We start from the raw sequence: 15,369 nt of genomic DNA, 5'->3' as shown, positions 1-15,369 counted from the left end.
TGTTTGTTCTTTTTCTTTATTTAATGCATCTATCTTCAAAATATTATTGTATTGCAGCATATCTTCAGACACTCAAAAGAAAATGAGACTTCCCTAGCTTAACATTTACAGTAAGTAAAAGTAGTAAATAACAAATAAATAAGCAAATAAACTGAAACAACAAATGGGGTACAGAAACAATTAAAAAGTTTCTTTCATGGTCAGTAAAACAGATTTGATTTTCTGCTTTGCTTAAGTGATGATCTGTTAGAGGAGGATGGACATGAAACTCAGAATGATGTTGAACAGCACACAAGTGCTCATACCAGCTCAGGCCAAACTCATCCCTTCAATAATAATGACCACGTTTCAACTGCTCTTTCCAAAAAAATAATTACAATAATATCCATATATAAGAATATAGACATACCCATCTGCTTACTGGTAATCCTAAACCAGTACCTAGTCAAATGTCTCAAACAATTTCAACATTTTTCTGCAAGATACATATCTAAAGAAATTTGAAATTTCATAGTCATCCCAGCCATAAGGGTAGCCCTTCCAGTGAATCAGGTAACTATAAGGACATCATTCTCACTAGCCTTATCTAGAAAGCCATAGAACATATTATTGCACAACGAATCAATTTGAATAGATAAGATCTGCAGACCACACAACCTTCATAGCTGGGCTTTCTGAATAGTAATTCATGCCTTCTAAATCTTGTTAGCCTCCTTAAAAAGTTAACAAAGCCCTAGATAAACTATCCATATTGCTTATCTGAACTTAGCCAAAGCATTTGATAATATTCCCTACTCTGACAATATGAATAACCAACCCAACTCAACATTAACTCCTTTGTAGTTCAAGGTGTTGTTAACTGGCTGTCAAACAGAATGCACATAATCAGAATAAATGATAGCATCTCCAACAAGCAAAATGTAACTATAAGTGCCCATAAAGGTTGCATCCTAAACCATCTCCTTTTGGAATCTATTTATCTGAAGTACACACACATGCTAATTACCTTTGGTTAATTATGTTTACAAATGACTGCAAAATGAATTGCTGATGGAGTACAGTGCAAGGAAGGTGCTGCATTCCTGAGTGTGCTGTATTTCTGATGAGATGTTAAACCAAGGTCCCATCTGCTTAAGTTGGTGGATCTCAAGTGGATATAAAACATCCCAAGGCATCTTTCAAAAAGAATAAAGGCTTAATTAAACACAGCATCAATCTACTTACACTTCCAAATTCAAAAATATAATACACAAAACTAATTATTTAACAAATAAATTATACCCAAACATCAACCTCCCCATCCCTTATTCCACATCCATTTCTGGATCCCATACCTGATTATACAAATCTTCCTTGTATTCAATAGTCCATGTATTCCAAATTATATCAATCAAAAATGTATCCAAAACACCTTAATTTCCACAAAATTCTTATAACAATGACATCCATTTTTGGATCCCATACCTGATTATACAAATCTTCCTTACAGTCAATATTCCATGTATTCCAAATTATATTAATCAAAAATTTATCCAAAACACCTTAATTTCTACATCTTAAATTCTTATAACAACCACAGGCCAACATGTCAGGTTCACTAAATATTTCTTTCTGAAATTACTTATAGTTCAAATCCCAGATCTCACACATTCAGTAATCAAATGTTCCATTGTTTCTTCCATATTGCATACTTTATAAAATCTATCCTCATTTTGTTTCATATCGCTCTTAACAGACAGCTATTTTAACATTAATCTCCACAAAAAAGTCTTCCACTTCTAAAACATTTTTTTAAATCTTACCTTTGTACCACTCTTTCCTATCTATTCTTACTTTTCACTTCAAATTCCATCTTTTAATGATTTCATAATATTCTTTCTCTTTGCCTTACTGATTTTTCCCCTTTTCCAGTCAATTTCCATATTCCTTTATACTTGTCACACATTGATACCTACACATTCATTTCACCATACCTTTTATTAAAAATACAATGAATGTGTAATGAAGCTAAGAAAACTACATATAATCACAAAAAAATCCCCCTGTTTTACCTATATTAAACCTAGAACCCAAGAGAAACATAAAAAAAAAATTCTAAAAGCTATTTCTATAAATCTTTTGAAAACAAAAAATCCTCCCATATAACCTAATGTATATAAACAAAAGAGATGCATCAAATAAATCTTCTTATCATATGACAAACCAAAAGCTTTCCACATACTCATAGCATTCCCAGTTTCTAATAACAAACTTTCCCATTGCTTCCTTATCATATCCTGACTTCCAAATTCTACACCTATTTTAGCTATTTCACCAAAATCCTTACACTTTTTCTGATTCACATTTAATCCAACGTTCCTTAAAAATAATCAGTTAAAATAATATCTTCCCTTATCTATCCCTTTCCTTTTGCAATCATTATTAAATCATCAGCATACAACATAAAAAAGAAATATCAATATTCTTACACATCTTCAATACACTTTAATTAATATTTCCAGAAGTATTACATAAGACAGCATTCATCATAAACACAGATAGAATGCTACTGAGAATATCATTGCTTAATTCATCTCTCTATTTTAATTTCCTTACTACATTCACAATAGAATTATCATATACAAATGTAAGCTCATTGATAACTTTCTCCCATGTCTCATAACTTTCTAATATCTCAAACATCTTATCATGGTCTATAATATAATATACCTTCTCATTATTACATATAACAATTCTCCCTTCTCCACCTTTATTAATACTACCTAAAAGTCTTTAAAACGTCTACCATATATCCCATAAACACACTTTATAATAATGCTATTAATTTATTTTCCCAACTTCCTTTGAATTCCTTCCACAATAATTTTACAACCTCCATCATTTAACATCAGTGGTCTCGCATTTTTAATTTCCTCTCTATCTCTCTTCTTATGAATAAACTTTATTATTCTCTCACATATTATTTTATCTCTAACTTCATTTTTCAACCACTCATTCATAACTTCAACAACATAAACCTTTTTCTGTTCATCCATCTCCTTACAATACTCATATCCTATACCATCAGGAGCACTCATCCTTTTAATAGTTTTCAAAGCTCCATTATTCTCAATAACATAATCTTTTCGACCAACCTTTTCCTTCCTTCTTCTTCTACTTCTTCTTCTTCTACATTTTAAGTTTCCAAAAAATCTTTCTTTCATTTCCTTCCTACTAAATAAATTCTTTGCCTACTTTTCTATCATCCTAATAATTCTTTCCGTATTATAAATCACTTCCCCTTCTTCATTTCTGACAGATTCAAATTTATATTCGTTAAGTTTAACTTTCTCTCCTAACAACAGTGAAATCTCCTCCATTTTTCCTTGCAAAATATGTTTTTGTTTGTAAATCACGGCACCATTTTTTATTTTCCTAATAGATCACATTCTTTCTTTCTCTTCACTCATCTTCATTTTACAATGTACAGTCATTAAAACCATCAACCAAACATTTATATTTTCATTTTTTCTTGTCAAAATCTTTTTTTTTTCAAATTTACTCTTTTTTATATTTCTATTTATATATAACCCACCATTCCATTATATTATTATAAAATGGAAGCATTGTTATATGATCTTCCCACAATCCTTTCATCTCTTCCCTATATGAATATTTCTTATTAACTTCACTACACACTGTTTATTAAATTTCCTTTTATATAACTTGCTGCATTTGAAAATTCAGATACAAATCTCACAATAGTCAGTAAATGACAGCTCAATATTATCCACTCCTACCTCATACAAACAATCAGAAAACAAAACAAAAAAAATCTATTTCCATCTTAATATTTCCTCTCTTATATGTGTACCTCTTTCCTGTTCCCAAACTTAAAAAATCTCTATTTCATTTTCCTACATTCCTATATATCTTTCTTCAGTTTACATATCTTCTGCCTTAAATTCCAATTAAAATTACCTACAATAACAATATCTAAGTTACGCATCAAATATTTTATCAGTTCTTCAAAAAAAATTTGTCTTTCACTGATCCTATTTGAAGCATACAAAACAGCCATCCTTTATATCTTTCTTCCATCTCTTATATCACAAGTAATGGGTTTATGTCAGATAACTGAGTTTTCAGAAATTCGAACTTCATTTGCTTAAGACCATCTGCTCAACTTTCTGAAAACTCGAAGCATTTGTATAGCAATCACAGTACAATGGGAATTGGGGAATTTAAGCTTTTCCCCATTGCAATCCACTATTGGAATTGGTAAATATAATTTGCAGGGAGTATGGGGGGTGCAAGGGCTCCTCCTGCAAAATCATAGATTGTTGTTTTGTTCAAATTTTCAGAAAGTCGAAAATATTACAAATATATTTTACATATTTACAAATATTTTCATATGTACAAATGCATATTCATAATTTCCTAAACAATCATGCTAAATTTCATAATTATTAGACCCCCACTCCCTTTTCCATAACCACCATCTGATTTTACTTACTATTGTTGCTAAAATCCATTTCATTCCATATAACCCATATAACATAAAATAACTTTTTATCAATTCTTTTTACATATTCTTTACTTCTATTCTTATAATATCCATATTTAATCATATCCATGTTTATTTTATCCACATCTTTTATATCTGCAAAAATTCTTTACATAGTTTCCCCATTACCTTTTTTTAATCTTTTACATTTAAAAAACACATGTTCCATAGTTTCTTCTTCTTGACAATGTAAACATATTCTATCATTTTCTTTTTATATGGCATATTTCTTTTTAATGGCAAAATCCATTACCAGTCTCCAAAAAGAAATCTTGACCATTCTACTTTCTGATTACATCATTTGCTTCTTATTTTTATAACTTTAATTTTTCATCTGTTAGATTTTCCCATGGTTTTACATAGTAATGTTTTATCATTACATTCTTATAACATACTTTTCTACCTTTTTCTCTATCATCATTTTTTTTTCCACAAAAATACTTTTCTTGGTAACATTTTATTTCTTTATTTATAGACTAGACTATTCTTCTTTTTTGCTCTTTTTTAACATACCCCAAACTTTATCATACTTATTTTTATACAGTGTTGCTACTAATCTATAATATTTCCCATTTATGCACATTAACACTTTGTACAAATTTAATGAATCAGTGTATACCACTGGTTTAATTAGCCCTAAACCTCTGTATTCTTTATTTACATACAAAACTTTTCTTTTTACTGGGTTTAATCTAGAACCCTGTATAAATGGAAAAATATTTACAATAATTCCTTTTCAACTACAGAAATATACTTGCTAAGTATGCTATTTTTCCCATAAGTACTGAATGTATCAAGTAAGCTTTTTTCTGAATGATAAATTATATGTTCTCCAGAAAAGACATGTTTGCTTTATTTCTTCTACTGTTTTCCCCATTGAATTCCACTTATATCTTTATTCCCAAGTTATATAACTAACACTCATTTTATTCATTGTAAAATATATAACCCCACTCTTTACTCCAGTGCCTAAATATTTGCTTTTCTCTTTATTTAAAGCCATCCTTATCATCACTAAACACCCATTTGTGCAAATTACTTTTTTTATCCAAATATTTTTTTTGCAATTATTATAATGTTGTCTGCATATGTTAACATAACTGGAATTCTTAACCCTTCAGGTGTTATATACCCCACCTCCTTCATTTTGTAATTTTTTTCAAATACTATCACATTCATAACTAATACAACTCAATGGACATCCCTGTCTTACACCACTCTTCACATGTACCTCTTGGCTTAACCACACATTTACAAGTATTTGTACTTTATTATTATTATTATGTACTGACATACATAATTTCCTAACTTTCTCACTTGTATTATATTATTTTATTATTACCAATATGATATAATGTCCAATTTTGTCAAATGCCTTATTAAGGTCTCCTATCATTTTTTCTCTTCTGTTAATAATATCATAATATCATCCACAATTTCTCTATCATTAACAATTCTTGACAACCCTTCCCCTTTATACTATATATACTATCTTCGATAATATTTCCCATTTTAGTTTCAAATCTCTTTTGTATTATTTTCATAAAGATCTTATAATCATTATTATCTAATACTATGGTCTCCATTTTTTAATTCTCTTCTATCTTCCTTCTTCCATATGAATATAAGTATCCCACTACATAATTCTTTATACGCAAAACCTTAATTTAACCATTCATTCAAAATCTTTTAAAAATATTTTTTGGCCAATGCCTTAAATTGTTATAGATTTCATACCCTATACCATCAGGGTGTGTAGCTGAATCTATATTTACTTGCCCTTGTACTTTAGCTCATTTAAAGAAATGTCATTTTCCAACTCTTTATTCTCTTTTTTTGGCTAACGTTTTTACTGTCCATGTTTTCTCACTACTTTCTGTTTTCTTTAAACATTTCTTGTATATATTGTTGTACTACACTATTCATAATCTTTTCCCGAGTTCTTTCCATTTCTCCTTTTACATTTTTATTTTTCTCATTACACTGCCATTTTCCTTTTCTAATCTGTTTAAGTAACTTGATACTTCTTCTCTTTTCCTTGTACAAATATCTTTGCTTATATAAAACTTCTTGTATTATTTCTTGATTTATATCAAATAATTATTTTTCTTTGTCAAAGTAATTTCTATCATTATATTCTAAATCTTGTAATGCATCATTATATGTTCTTTTATATTTTTCTTTCTCTACTTTTCTAGCATCATATTGCCACTGCAAAAATATTTTTTTTATATTTTTCCTTAAATACCACCCACCATTCAGACCAATTTTTATAACTGCATTACTAATCTCTTTCCTTCTTCATTCCATGTTTTCTCATTTATCCTTTTTATTACTTTGCTTATTTTAATATATTCCTTGTTTTCTTTTATCCATAGCCATATTGCAAGATTATCTGAAAAACCTGTTTCAACTAGTTCCCCTTCTCCTGTAACTGAAACATCAGATACTATAAAATAATCTATTTCAGTTCTATACATTTCCTTTTGTCAGTCCATGAATTTTTGACCCAAAGTTTTAACTTACCACATCTTATAACTTCTAAAATGTTTTTGCATCATTTCCTTTCTCTTTTACGCTTTCCTCTTAAATCGCAATTAAAGTATCCTATTATAATATTCATATTTATCACTGCATAATCTAAAATATGATAAATAAGCTTTCCCTTTCTTTACAGTTAGTATAAGCAAACAGTGCTATAATTCTGTAGACTTGTTCCTTTCATTCGAAATCTACAATTGTTAAACTTCCCATTTTTGCTAAAGTTACATCTAATATCTTTACTGTATTTCTACAGAATATGGCTATTCCATAACCCCTCTGATTTCCCAAATTCCAGATTATCTTTCCTTCCATGGTTTCTATGTTTGCAATCTTTCTTCATTTGTTAAAAATATTATATCTTCTAATATAATTACATCTATGTTACATGTATTACAACACTCCAAAATTCCAATTCTTCTTACTGAATTTTTAATACTACTCACATTTACAGAAAGCACTCTAAAATTTTCATTTTCCATTTTCCATAGATTCAGGGTTTCGTAAATTCATAATTACAGGGCTAGCTTTTTTAATATGCATTTCTAAGGCTAACTAATTTCATTCACAAAGGTAAGAATCAAATACTGTACCTTCTGTTTGTGAGGCAAACACCGTAACCATTATACCAAATCCCAATCTTTAGCTGTATATATTCTTTTTCATCCTTTTCCTTTCTTTTTTCTTTTGTCCTTATCCCTTCAAATTTTCTTTTTCTGTCTTTTACCCTTTTACCAATAGAATTTTTTTCTGTCTCTTACCCTTTAAAATTCAATTTTCCTTTTCACTACCTCCCATTTTATGTCTTCTTCATCATTTACTTCAGAACATTCTTCTACACCCTCTTTATTATTTTTTCTCATCTAATTTTTCTTCTATTTCTACTACTTCTAAAATGTATTTTCTTTGCTTATTTTCTTCTCTTTCTTCTTCTTTTTCATTACTGTTATTTTCAGTTTTTGCACTCCATCAATAAATGTCCAGTTTTGTCACATTTGTAACAATTCAATTCACATTTGATTGCATCATGTCTCATTTCCCCACAAATATATATTTTTTTCAGTTACTTATCAAATTTCCATCTTTACCAGAAAACATATTTTGGGGTGCCCCTAGTGTTTTAAAACACCCCTATTCCCCTCCACATGTATCATGCTTGGTATATGTATAATTGGCTCTCTTTCTGTTTTTAACATAATATTACAATCCTAGTCACCAATCCATAAACTCCTTTTGTCATAAACCTTTGCAATGTTCAGTACTTCTTTGTGTAAACCTTTCAATCGTCCTTTCAAAGTCTTTCTTTCTACCTGTTTGAAATTGCACATGAATAATCTTTTTTGTTTCCCTGTAAAATGCTTTTACCACATAAAGGTTCCATGGGTAACAGTCTTTCTTTTTTTCATATTCTCCAAGAAAAAAAATTCCATTGAAAAAACAGGCTCATATATACAAAGCAAATTCCTAGGAGGTAGCACAGTGATGAAACCATAAAATGAACAAGAATAAAAAGACTGTGATGCAGCAGAGATAAAATCCACCAGTTTAATAACTCTCAAAAAAACAATAAAAACAAAAGTAAGCACTTTCACTGACTAAACCAGCTTCATTAGACCATAAAACAAGTTACAAAACAAGTTACAAAAATTCAGATAAATACCTCTAAGTCATTCAGATTCCACCAATAGGCTCATTACATACTATTATGCATGTAATGCTATTGTACATCTAATATAGGTATCTAATACTGTTATATTATTGCAGTGAACAATAATGAGTAGGCTCCTTACATAAAATTCTATAGGGGGTTTGTGGATGATATCTTCCTCCTATGGAAGGATACAGCAGAAATGTTTGAGGAGTTTGATGAATATCTGCATAGTTTGACCAAAATAAGGTTTAGCCACCTTTGGTAAAACTTGTAGTCCTACACAATTTCACATAAAAGGAATTCACCATAAGATTAACACTGTGATCTGAGATTTAAGAATAGAGACAGAAAACAAGCTGCACTTAAATCAGCACATCTCCAGCACTGTCAGAAATTCCTTCCACCTTAGTCATTTCTTCTCTCACAGATTCTTATCCAGAACTCAGTTCATCTTAGTTCCCCTTTACTTTGCCCTCACTTGCTCCATCATAGAATGCAATGCTGCATTTGGCATGTAAAGCTCTAAAGCATTCTCTCAACAAGAAAGATCTAAAAGTGTTATAATCAAGAGAAACATAGATTCATAGGTAAGTACTTGGCTAGCTGCCCTTATGGGCCATTGTTAGCCTATCAAATTTCCTTTTTTGCTTAAGTTAACCAATTTCATTTGCTTAGAGATTAGCCTTACCCATCCCATGGTCGATAATTATATATTACCTCTAATAATAATAATTGGGATCATAGCAAAGATACTTTGAGGGGACCCATGCATAGGATAAAGCATTTGGGAGCTGCCTCTGGCCATTGCTAATACAGGGGGATGTCCTGGAGTACATTTTCTGTTTCCTATCCATAGATCCAAGTTGGGCTAGAATATGGACGGGGATGTGCTTTGTTTTATGCGAATGGGGAGTCTGTTCCAGAGCAGCTGTATATCCTGTGAGATATACCTGTCCCTCCAAACTGTTCAATTGATGAAGTTTAGATACCTAGACTGAGTATTTCTAATTCCATTTGACTTGCTGATGTGCAGTAAATCCATCAGTAATGTGTTGGAAAATGACTTGTATGTCAGACACAGGTCACCTCTTAGCAGTCTATATGATACTGAGTACAGTGACAGGGCTTTGAGTTGACCCATGTAGGACATATTGTTTAGCCTTGTATCCTTTTAGTAAGGTATGTCTGTGGACATTCCAATTGTTATATGTGACTGGACAGATACATGGCAAAAGGGACATTATACTCAATGAGTGGCCAAATGAAAGCTGAATGCAAAGTTTAAAGAAATGTCCTTATTCTGGTAAACCAAAACCTCTAACCTTATTTGCTGTGATGAAAGACTTCTGCAAAGTGATCTGTACCTTACCATCTGTCAGCATCTTCAAATGAACTATTCCTCTTACCATATCATTTTCTGAACTATTAGCTCACCTGCAAATATTCTTAGGTGTATAGGTTTGTAGGCAAATACTAGGTTAACTGCCCTTGTAGGTAATTTTAAACGTAGCCAATTTCCTTTTCAAAGGTGAGAAACAAACATTGTATCTTTTGTCTCTGAGGTAAACACCTTATTCATTATGCCAACCCCAACCCTTTTCTTCAATAGTATTGTTGGCTAAGCCTGCAGTGTTGACATACCACTAGCTTAGCATAGATATATGCAAATATGAACCTATATTAACAGATCTTAATTTCTCCCCACTTACAGTAAATTAGTTTAAAAGTTCCTTTCCAGATAGAAAATTCAAAGTTAGATGGGGTCAAGGGGGATGGGGGGGTGGCTAGCCTAGAAGAGTGCGAAGCTCAGTCAAAGCATGCAGTAAAAAATGTTGTATTTGCAGATATCCATTTCTGGGACAGCTAATCAATGGGAAATTAATAAAATAAATAACTCAAAGAAAGTTTAACCGCTAGAAATATTTAAAGGCACTTCCACTGATGAGAGACAGGGACGTCGGGAGGCGTACGCACTGTACACACTTCAGTACAGTGTGTGAAGGGGTAGCAGAAGGCAGGCACTAGGATCCAGGTGACACAGCTTAAGTGGTGTCTTCTCCTTTAAGGAAAGCCATTCACGTGTCGCATGCATGCTAACTCGCGTTAAAACTATTTAGCACTCAAGCGCATATTTTTTTCAAATAACTTTTTATCTCGCTCGCAATTTAAAATAGTTGTTCCGTTGAGAGAGAAGGTAAGTAAATTGTGTGTGTGCATGTGTGCGCATGTTTTATGTGTCTATATCATCATGCTGTTAGTGTAAATACTTTATTCATTCAATTCTGTCCAACCTGATGCAGAAAATGTGGTAGTGAGTACAGACGGAGGATGTTATGATGTTTATTTGTATGATCGAATGAGGCATGCTGTTTATTGGGAGGAAGAGCCATCTGAAGTGAGACGGTGTACCTGGTTTTACAAGTGTGACACTGACAGTAGGTTTGTTTCATGCGCAGAAGATTTCAGTGAAAAATTAGAGGTATGTCATTGTTTGTTACTATGATGATTTGTAGTAATCCTTATTGTACATAATTACCTGTTTTGGGAAAAAAAGATTGGATCGCAGTGAGAACTGGTTCTTAAAACCATGACTACAGAAAATTTATGTTGAGTAATAGACGATTGTTAGCAATAATTTTGTCATATGCCATAAAAACACATCTTGGTAGAAGACAGTTTTGGAGGAATTAGGAAAGTGTCATTAAGTAGTCACGACATTTTTTTTTTTTTTTTTTTTTTTTTTTTTTTTTTTTTGCAGTTTGTGTATTAGTTTGTAGAAATATGTAGTGTTGGAGAAAGAGTGTGGGATGTTTTGAGCAGTGGGAGAGTACAGAGTGGGGATGTTTGTGTTGTTGAGCAGTGGGAGAGTACAGAATGGGGGGTGTAGTAATCTGTTGGGAGATGCAATTGTAGTTAGATCCCTACTTTTCTGCTTGTTTTTTTGTTGTTTCATTATTAAATTCTTATATTGTAGACAAGGACTTAGATGCACTTGTAAAAGAAAACAACCCATAGCAAAAGTTTTTCATTTCCATGCATTGTACATAGTTTTTTTTATAACAATTGTCATTCAGTCCAATATGACACAAAAGCAGAGTATTGTATTAAGTTAGATGTATATACGGAAAAACAAAGTTTGAATGCTGATATTGTGTTAAAGTCTGAAACCACTGTAGTGTTTCATGCATATGAGTGTAACAATTAGGTGTGAAATATAAATATATAGGTAGGTGTCAGTCATTCCCTATTGCAATATTACCACCTTACCATTTTTTTTAATGATGCATAGGCAATTTATACTTCAAGGACAACAGGCACTGAATTTGTAGATGAAATACCGAAATGTGAAGTTGTTTGCCAGTAGCAATCTCTTTATTTGTTACAGATCTCTTTAATGCAGAATTATCTGCATGATTTTCTACTTCTGTATAGATTGTGCTTATTGAGTAATATTGGTGGCAGGGACATCGGGAGGCATATGCACTGTACTGATTTCAGTACAACTTCTTAGAAGAGGTGGGTAGCATTTAAAAAAAAAAGTACATATTTTTAAAGGTTGTTGGCTCCTTTAAGGGGGATATGAGCCTGTCGGAAGTGAGCTCACATCTTGTCTGGCTGGCCGCGAGCAGGAAAGAAGACAACCGCATATGGATTATCTATCGCGAGCGGGAAATGTGAAGATGGAAGGCAATTGAGTGTCACGAACAGATTATCAGGTAAGGTGTGTGTGTGTGCCCCCACAGAATACACCTGCTGGTTAGTGTTCAGGCTCAAACCCTGTACCGTTGCTTCGGGGCAAGAAGAGCCTAAAGTCCATAACCACCACCATTGCTGAACTTTGTTCAAATTTATTTTTCTAATGGTTGTTAGCTATGGTGAGAAGTGAGAACTGAGAACTGAAGTTGTATTTCCCCCATTATTGTTTTTGTTGTGTTTCCAGGTTTTTTGTGCTAAGGTGTGAAGTGAGAACTGTATTTGTATTCCCTCATTATTGGCTTTGTTTGTCCAGGTTTTTTTGTGCTAAGAGGTTGAGAGCTATCTAAATGATAGCCATTAAGTTTGTCTTCCTATTTTTCAAACTGCTGATTTGGCATAGTGGTATGTTGCACTGACTGTAATACATATGGTTCTGGGTTCAAGACATGCATGGTGATAACACAGCATTTTATTCTAGCAACTTTTCAAAATTATACAAGCAATGTTTAAAATATGTCCCTGGTTTTTGGGCTTTTGTCCCCCCACCAATAAATGTTGGCTTTTTCCAGATATCTTGTGCTGCAAAGTTCAGAGATACAGTTGAGTATTGGCATTTTACAAGGAGCTGAGAGCTGCAGGGGAACTAAAGTTTAGTGCTGCTTATGCTGAGTCTGCTTGTACTGTTAATAGCACAACAGGTAATGTACTTGCTTTTGATGCAGAAGGCTGTGGGTTCTTCTTCCACAGTAGGTAGATGCATTGCTGATACTGTACTGTGTTGTAAAGGGGGGTGGATGCTGTAGTCTGTTTTGGCGAAGATATCTAGTAGTAACTATGAACCTGTTATCAGTTTGCCATCCATTCCCTATTGCAATATTACTAGCATATCATTGTTTTTAATGCAACATAGACAATTTATTCCTCAAGGGCAACAGGCACTTTATTTGTAGATGAAACCATAAAATATAAAGTTGTTTGCTAGCAGCAGCCTCTTCATTAGTTACAGATTTCTTTAATGTGGAATTATGTAGATGGCTTTTACTAGTTCAGAGATTGTGCATATTTACTGATACTGGTGGACTGTAGAAGTTTGAGTAGACTTTTATGATGGAAATGTTATGAATTGGGTTGTTTTGTCATTATTGGTACATGCATTTTGTTTCATTGTTTACTGGAAAAATGTACAAACCAATAAATTTAAAACGCTCTCTAACAACTATGCTGTATTGTACAAGGAATATAATTTAATACAATCAGGAAGGTGTATCAAAGAGCACGTGTATGTTTCATGTGCAAGGGGCCTATGATTTGAAAACAGCCCAAAGTTAATCTTTATCTGCCACTGGCAAAATGTATTTTTTTTGAATGTGGGTTTCAATGCTGTTTCAATGAATGTGAGTTTCAAGGGCAGAGAAGTTTTAATGCTAAGTCTGGTATCATTGTGAGACTGCATTGCCTTGTTTAGCAGATATTTATTGGTGTTCATGCTGTAAAATGCAAAATAAAACTTTTCTGGCAAATAATTTAGGAATGAAGTCACTAAATAATGACCGACATTAAGTTTCAGACGTCACAATCTTCAGAAAAATGCATGCTAAAGCAAGACCTGATATTCTGTCAACTGTCTTAAGTTTATACAAGATCAATTTTTAGTACTGTTTGTATGTTCTCCCAATATATTTGGCCTTGTCCAGATTTCCAGCATTAAGAGGTTGAGAGGTATGTGCAAATAAATCGCTTTATAGAATTAGGAATATCCAAACCTCTCAACTGTCCCCAATTTTGGTTCAAAATGTTGCTCTCCCCCTAATAATCTCTCCGCAAAATAGCAATTTTGGAAGAAAACGTGGAGGGTTTACTTTTATAAATAACTGTAATGATCAGAGTTATACATTACTTTTATTTCAGAAATGCATGTAGATTCTCTAATTTTGTCAGCTGCTCAAGTTAACTGTGCTCATATTAAAATGGTGTCCCTTCTTTGACAGGTTTCCAGCTGTATTATCTGGCAATTTTATATTTTTGCATCACATTTTTAGTCCGTTTTTCAATAAATTCCGGTTTTCTGGCAAATTAGTGGCAAATCGTTAAAGACTGAAGTTAGAAAATAATGGCAGACATTTGAGTTTCAGATTTCATATCTTTCAGAAAATTCGTACTAATGCAAGACCTACTACTAATCATTTATCTTTCTAAGTTTATAAGAGCAATATTTAAAAAAATGTCCTTATTTTTGGGCCTTTGCCTCAGTTTTATTTATGAGTTTGTTGCTCTAAGAAGTTGAGGTGTGTGTGTGTGTGTGTGTGTGTGTGTGTGTGTGTGTGTGTGTGTGTGTGTGTGTGTGTGTGTGTGTGTGTGAGGTAGGTAGGTAGCATACCTCTCAACTGTCCAAATTTTGCAGAATGTCCAGATTTTTGCCCCATATTTTTTGTCTGTTCCTCATACATTTTGTGATTTTCTAGAAAATCATTGAAGGCTGAAGTTGCTAAATAATGACAGACATTTGAGTTTCAGACTTCATGTCCTTTAGAAAAATTCATACTAGCACAAATCCTGTTATTCTAGCAACTTTCTCATACTAGCACAAATCCTGTTATTCTAGCAACTTTCTAAGTTCACAAGAGCATTTTTAATATCTGTCCCTGTTTATTTTAGGCTTTGTCCATATTTCTTGCACTAAGAGGTAGGTAGGAGTGTGTGTGTGAATGAAACACCCTAGTTAGGGGTAGCAGGTGGTTAGTAATTTACTCAAGCTCAAAACCTGTACCTTAGTTACAGAAAACAAAAGCATGAATCCTCTACCACAACTACCATGCTGCATTTTTCAAAGAACTGACTTTCAGGTTCATTTTCAATTCAAGGAACCGAGTTTGAGTGAATCTATATTATATTACTGAACAGGCATTACAGCAAATGCCTCTTCATCGACACTAAA

Source organism: Protopterus annectens, chromosome 9.part0 (genome assembly GCF_019279795.1).
Source record: "Protopterus annectens isolate FY-2018-M chromosome 9.part0, PAN1.0, whole genome shotgun sequence".
NCBI lineage: Eukaryota > Metazoa > Chordata > Ceratodontiformes > Protopteridae > Protopterus > Protopterus annectens.
This window is presented reverse-complemented; position numbering follows the sequence as displayed.